The sequence below is a fragment of the Saimiri boliviensis genome, chromosome 1, assembly GCF_048565385.1.
Source record: "Saimiri boliviensis isolate mSaiBol1 chromosome 1, mSaiBol1.pri, whole genome shotgun sequence".
Taxonomy (NCBI): domain Eukaryota; kingdom Metazoa; phylum Chordata; class Mammalia; order Primates; family Cebidae; genus Saimiri; species Saimiri boliviensis.
The window spans coordinates 157,118,853-157,126,285 of NC_133449.1; the positions used below are offsets into that span (position 1 = coordinate 157,118,853).

The window sequence follows — 7,433 nt, forward strand, 5'->3', positions numbered from 1 at the left end:
CAGCAGGGACACATATTTGTCACAGTGTTAATTTGGTTCATTTTCTATGACTGTTCTTCTCAGGTAGCTTTTTCTATGAATATGTCTTTTCCAAATTAATTTGTACAAGTTTCTTATTGTACTATCATGTGTACTCTATCATATTATTATCAGATACATTCAGTATATTTAACAACTAGAATATAGCACAGACCCTAATGAATCAAAACAGATAACCAACTATAAAGAATGCTATGGTCAAATCTATATCTACTAGCTGCAGACTCAGCCAGCAGGTATAGATGTGGCCAAAGCAAAATTTTTGCATCGCTGGGGGTAGACGGTGAGCTCCCACGTACAGCCTCTTTTCTTCCTCTGTTAATCTCCACTTGATTTGCAAGTCTCTTTATCTCGCTATCCACAGTCTGGTCTACCACACATTACTGAAAGTAGTTATCTTACTGGAGACTCTATGGCAAAGATAAATGAAGACTTTAAAGTAAACAGAATTTCACTTTCCAAATATACATAGCATGCCCAGGCATTAGTTCAATAAATGTTTATTGAACACCTACCATGTGCTAGAATGTCTCTTCTCCCCAGTAACTCTTTTTGTCTTCTCTAGGTCTTCCAATCTCCCTTTTACCCTTCCCTTTGAGAAACTACAAACACCAGCCTCCTTCCAAGATCTTCCTCCCAGACTCTCTGTGTCGTTGCTTCTCCATAAAGAGTAATGCAACTCTGTCACAGCTCAGCTATTTCCCCAAGTTAATTCATCCTTCAAATCTGGGGGCATTTGCAGAAATATGATTTGAGCCCATGAAACAAATGCCCCTCCCCCCCAATTGTTAGGAGTCAGTCTCCTTAGACACTGGAACGAAAAAACATATTTTTCTGCCAGAAGATACCAATTTTTAAGGGTTCTATTATATGTAAAGTTATATATAATGAGTGAAAATCATGGAGAAATAAGGTTACTCAACAATCGTTTCTTCCATTCTTAAAAGATGTACTAAGATATATACAATGTTTGATTTCAGTTTTGCTCCATGGAGAGCATTCATTCTGCCATCTCTATGCATCAGTGTTTACAGCATCCCTCTCACATGTGAGGGGCTGTGGATATGGAGGATAATAAGGTAAAGCACTCACTGTTCAATGGAGGAGATGGGCAATGGGATGATGTGATCAGAACTAGGAGAAAGGAATCCCCAGTGTATGTTGGGGAGCATGTGGGAGGGGCACTCAGGGCACTTGGGGCAAGGGAAATGGGCTGGGAACAGCCAGGGAAACTTCCACAGAGGACAGAATGCTTGAAAGAAGTTTGAAGAAATGAGTAGAAACTACCCCCATCAAATGAAGGATAGCACATTGCAGGTAGTTGAAACGGGTTGCTTATAAACAAAAAAGATCATAGCACTTCAGAGCACAGCAGGATCTCAATACAGTAAGATTGCAGAGGCTTCTGGAGAATAAAGGATGCTAAGGGAGACGAGGCAGCTCAAGGCAGGCGTTGTTTCGTTTGATTTTTCTAAGTTTTATTTTGATAAAATTGCAAACTTAAAAATTGTCAGAATACTACAAAGAACTATTATTTTTATTTTGCCCCACTACTCTCCGAAGGATTCACACTCCTGTCCTGCTCACTCCCACTCTCTTGCTCACTCTCTCTCTTGGTGTCTTTTCCTGTAATTCCATTTTCTGACCCTTCAAAAATAAGTTGCTTATATGCTGTCCCTTTAACACGTCATACACTTAAGTGTGTTATTTCTTGAGATTAAAAAATTCTTTTATTATATAACCATGGTGCAGTGATTGAAATAAAAAAATTAACATTGATGTAATGTTTTTATTTAATCTGTACTTTGTACTCATATTTTGCCACTGACCCAATAATGTCATTTGGTACATATTAAGTTTTCATCTTTCCCTCAGTACAATATTCAATCTAGACACATCCATTGTATACAGCTATAGGTACCTTTAGATTTATTTAATTTAGAACAGTTTCTCAGCTCTTCTTTGTCTTTCATTTCTTGACATTTTTGGAGAGTACAATGTACTTATTTTATAGAATGTCTCTCACTTTGGGTTTGTTAAATGTTTTCTTATGATTGGATTCATAGTTTGCATTTTTGGCAGGAATATCACATAAGTGATATTGTGTCCTTCTTGGACCATTTTTGTTTTTGAAATTTCAAAATATTTATTGAACAAAAGAATAAACATAAGCCCCAAAGGAAACATGACAAACTTTATACGTAAAATGTAATTTTCCCCTAACTAATATAATTGCTTTCTGCTCATGGTTTACAAAATGACTGACGTTTCCCTTCTATCCCTCTGTACCTATGTGTATCTAGCAGAAATATTCTTAGCTCTGGCTATGGGCACACAGAAACTTGCCATCAGTGATTATGTTCAAATGTTTATTTCCTTTTCTCAGAATAAACTGGGGGGCTGGCACTGTCTGGATTGATCACAGGACAGATACTCAGGGAGCTCTGATCATCTTGAGTTTCACGTTTATGAGAAAAAAAAATGGACGCAGTGTCTCTATAAGAGGAATGTTGTTGAACGTGTAGATATGGCACCTATCACTAACATTATAAATGGAAATGGACCTCATACCTACATCCAGGAAAATCCCCACTGTGCAACTGGGTCCTCACCCAGAGAAAAGTAAGGCATAGTGCTGGCAGCGAAGATCTTTCCTTTTCTAGAACCCATAGTCCAGAAGCTGAGTTCTGAAGAAAGTACAATGTCCCCCTGTCAATTCACAGATTCCTTACAAATGCCCACATCCCATACTTTGCTGGTGCCCACATCCACCTCCCAGTAATGGCGGCTGGAAGTGAAGTCAGAGGTCCCCAGGACACACAGTGCATAGTTGAACCTCTCAGCTTGTTCTTTCCTATTCTATCTGAAATTCCCACATCAGACACTCCTTCGGTCTTCAAAAATGATAAGATGGTTGTTGGCTGTGTCCACATCCAAGGTCATATCCACCTGAAACTTCTTCATCCTTGGGTTCATCGTTAGAATAGATTTCAGCTTGAGGTTTAGTTCGTTGGTGATGGAAATCAGTGCCCTCAGCTTGAACTTGATGTCATTCTTCCGAGAGGCCACAGTACTTAAGGGGCCAGTACACCTTCCCCATGGGGCTCCTTCTGCAGGGAATTGATGCATTGGAGGCAGCAGGCATATCCACATTTCAGTTTCACTGGTTTTTCAAGATCATTTAGACAGACAGGACATCTAATTACTTATTTGAAGTGTTCAGCCATAGCAAATGTCTTTCCCTCCTGAGTTTCCTTTACTGGCCTCCAGCTGCTTCTGCCAACAGCTCTGATAACTTCTTTTCACTTTTATTTTAGGCTCAGGGGTATATGTGCAGATTTGTTATGTAGGTAAATTTTGTGTTGGAGGATTTTGGTATACAGATTATTTCTTCATCCATGTAATTAGCATAGTACTGAATAGGTAGGGTTTTTTTTATCCTTAGGCCCCTCCTATCCTCCATCCCTCAAAGCAGGCCCCCAGCATCTGTTGTTCCCTTCTTTGTATTCATATGTACTCAATATTTAGTTTCCACTTGTGTGAATGTGTGGTATTTGGCTTTTGTTTTCTGCTTAGTTTGCCTGAGATAACAGACACCAGCTCCATCTATGTTGCTGCAAAGGACATGAACTCATTCTTTCTATGGCTACATAGTATTCCATGGTGTATACGTACATTTTCTTTATCCAGCCTAACACTGATGGGCATTTAGGTTGATTCCATGTCTTTACTATTGTGAATATTGCTGCACATGCATGTGTATTTATAATAGAATGACTTACAGTCCTTTGGATATATACTCAATAATAGGATTGATGGAACAAATGGCAATTCTGTTTTAAGTTCTTTGAGAAATTGGCAAACTGTTCTTCACAGTGGCCGAACTAATTAACACTGCCATCAGCAGTGCATCAGCATTCCTTTCTCTCCACAACTTCATCAGCAACTGTTACTATTTGACTTTTTAATAATTAGCTATTTTGACTGGTGTGAGATAGTGTCTCATTATGGTTTGGATTTGTATTTTTCTAATGATTATTGATGTGGAGCATTTTTTCATATACTTGTTACCTGCATATATGCTTTTTTTAAAAAAGCATCTGTTCATATCTTTTACCTACTTTTAAATTTTTTTTTTTGCTTGTAATTTTTTTACTATCCTTATAGATTCTGGATATTAGAACTTTTCAGGTTTGTAGTTTGCAAATATTTTCCTTCATTTTGTAGGTTGTTTACTCAGTTGACAGTTTCCTTTGCTGTCCAGAAGTTCTTTAATTAGATCTCATTTGTCACTTTTTGTTTCTGTTGCAGTTGCTATTGGCATTCTTCATCATGAAATCTTTGCCAGGTCCTATGTCCAGAATGGCATTTTCTAGGTTATCTTTCCAGGGTTTTGTTTGTTTGTTTTGTTTGTTTTGAGATCAAGTCTCGCTCTGTCACCAGGCTGGAGTGTAGTGGCACAATCACAGCTCACTGCAACCTCTTCTTCCAGGATTGAAGCAATTTTCCTGCCTCAGGCTCTGGAGTGTCTGACACTACAGGCACATGCCACCACACCCAGCTAATTTTTGTATTTTTAGTAGAGACAAGGTTTCACCACGTTGGCCAGGATGGTCTCAGTCTCTTGACGTTGTGGTCCACTCACCTCGGTCTCACAAAATGCTGGGATTACAGGCATGACTCACCATTCCCGGCCCCAGGGTTTTTATGGTTGTAGGTTTTACATTGAGTCCTTAATCCATATTGAGTTGATTTTCATATGTGATATAAGGAAAGGGTTCAATTTAATCTTTTGCATATGGCTAGTCAAGCATCTCAACACCATTTATTAAATAGGGTGTCCTTTCCTCGTTGCTTGTTTTTGTTGGTTTTGTCAGAGACCAGAGGCAGCATTATTTCTAGTCTCTGTTCTGTTGGCCTATGTCTCTTTTTCGGTACCAGTATTATGCTTTTTTGATTACTATAGCCTTGTAGTATACTTTGAAGTTGAGTAATGTGATGCCTCCAGCTTTGTTCTTTTTACTTAAGATTACGTTGGCTATTTAGGCTGTTTTATGTGTTTCCATATTATTATTATTATTTTGACTGAATCTTGCTCTGTTACCCAGGCTGGAATGTAGTGGCATGGTCTCAACTCACTGCAATCTCCATCTCCCAGTTTCAAACGATTCTCCTCCCTCAGCCCATTAGTAGCTGGGATTACAAGTGTGTACCATCACACCTGGCTAATGTTTGTATTTTAGTAGAGATGAGGTTTCTCCATGTTGGCCAGGCTGATCTTGGACTCCTGACCTCAAGTGATCTGCCTGGCTCGGCCTCCCAAAGTGCTGGGATTACAGGCATGAGCCACCACGCTTGGCCGTCATATGAATTTAAAAATTGTTTTTTTTCCAACTCTCTGAAGAATGTCATTGGTAGTATGATAAGAATAGCGTTGAAGCTGTAAATTGCTTTGGGCAATGTGGCCGTTTCAACAATAATAATATTCTTCTTCATGAGCATGGAATGTTTTTCCATTTGTTTGTGTCATCTCTGATTTCTCTGAGCAATTATTTTTAATTCTTGTTGTAAAGATCTTTTACCTCTCTGTTTAGCTGTATTCCTAGATATTATTTTTGTGGGTATTGTGAATGAGATTGAATTCTTGATTTGAGTCTCAGTTGGATGTTGTTGGTATACAGCAATAATATTGATTTTTGTACTTTAATTTTGTACCCTGTAACTTTGCTGAAGTGTTTATCAGATCAAGAAACTTTTGGGCAGAGACTATGGGATTACTAGGTACAGAATCGTGTCATCTGCAAACAGGGATAGTTTGACTTCCTCTCTTTCTATTTGGATGCTTTTTTATGTCTTTCTCTTGCCTGATTGCTCTGGTTAGGACTTCTACTACTATGTTGAATAGGAAAGGTGAGAGAGGGCATCCTTGTCTTTTTCCAGTTTTCAAAGGGAATGTTTCAATTTTTGCCCATTTAATATGATATTGACTGTGGATTTTTAATAGATGGGTCTTAATATTTTGAAGTATATTCTCTAATGCCTCATTTGTTGAGGGCTTTTGACATGGGGACATGTCAAAAGACTTTTCTGACTCTATTGAGATGATCGTGTGGTTTTTGTTGTTAGTTCGATTTGCATGATGAATCACATGTATTGATTTGTATTTGTTGAACCAACCTTGATTCCCAGGGATAAAGTCTACTTGATCGTAGCAGAATAGCTTTTTGATATGTTGCTGGATTCAGTTTGCTAGTATTTTGTTGAGAGTTTTTGCATCTATGTTCATCAAGGATATCGGCCTGAAGTTTTCTATTTTTTGTTGTTGAGTCTCTGCCAGGTTTTTGAATGAAGATGATGCTGGCCTCATAGAATGAGTTAGGGAGGAGTCCCTCCTTTTCAATTTTTTAGAAAAGTTTTCATAGGAATGGGACTAGCTATTCTTTATCCGTCTGGTGGAATTTGGCTGTGAATTCATCTGGTTTGGGTTTTTTTTCTGTTGGTAGGCTTTTTGTTACTGATTCAATTTCAGAACTCATTATTAGTCTGATTAGGGATTCAATTTCCTCCTGATTCAATCTTGGGAGGTTGTAGGTTTCCAGGAATTTACTCATTTCCTCTAGGTTTTCTAGCGTATGTGTACAGTGATGTTCATAGTAGTTTCAGGTTCTTTTTTTTTTTTTTTTTTTTTTTTTTAATTTCTGTGAGGTCAGTGGTAACACCTTCTTTTTTATTTGACTGTTTGTATTTGGATTTTGTCTTGTTTATTTCTTTATTAGTCTAGCCATCTATCTAACTCTTTCAAATAACTAATTTCTAGATTTATTAATCTTTTGTATGATTTCTTGTATCTATTGCCTTCAGTTCATCTTTGGTTATTATTATTATTTTCTTATCTTTTATCTCCTTTGGGGTTGGTTAGTTCTTATTCTCTAGTTCTTCTATTTGCAATGTTAGATTGTTAATTTATTTCTAACTTTTTTATGTAGTCATTTAGTGCTGTAAACTTCCCTCTTAACACTGCTTTATCTGTATCCCAGAGATCCTGGTATGTTATATCTATTTTCTCATTAGTTTAAAAATATTACTTGATTTCTGCTTAATTTAAATATTTACCCACAAGTCACTCAGGAGCAGATTATTAAATTTTTATGCAAATTTATGATTTGGGGTGATTTTCTTAGCATTGATTTTTATTTTTATCGTGCTGTGGTTTGTGCATGTGGTTGGTATGATTTTTTTTTTTTAATTTGCTGGGGATTGTTTTATGACTAATTGTGTGGTCAATTTTAGAGTATGAGCCATGTGCAGATGAGGAGAATGTATGTTCTGTTGTTTGGGGGTGGACAGTTCTGTAGATGTCTGTTATGTCCATTAGGTCAAGTGTTAAGTTCAGG

General features: G+C 37.5%; 1 pseudogene; it reads right to left on the bottom strand.

Moving 5' to 3' along the window:
• Positions 1 to 2,408: 2,408 nt before the first annotated feature.
• LOC101048352 (ret finger protein-like 4A) lies at positions 2,409 to 3,266 on the bottom strand (annotated as a pseudogene).
• Between the last annotated feature and the right edge of the window lie 4,167 nt (positions 3,267 to 7,433).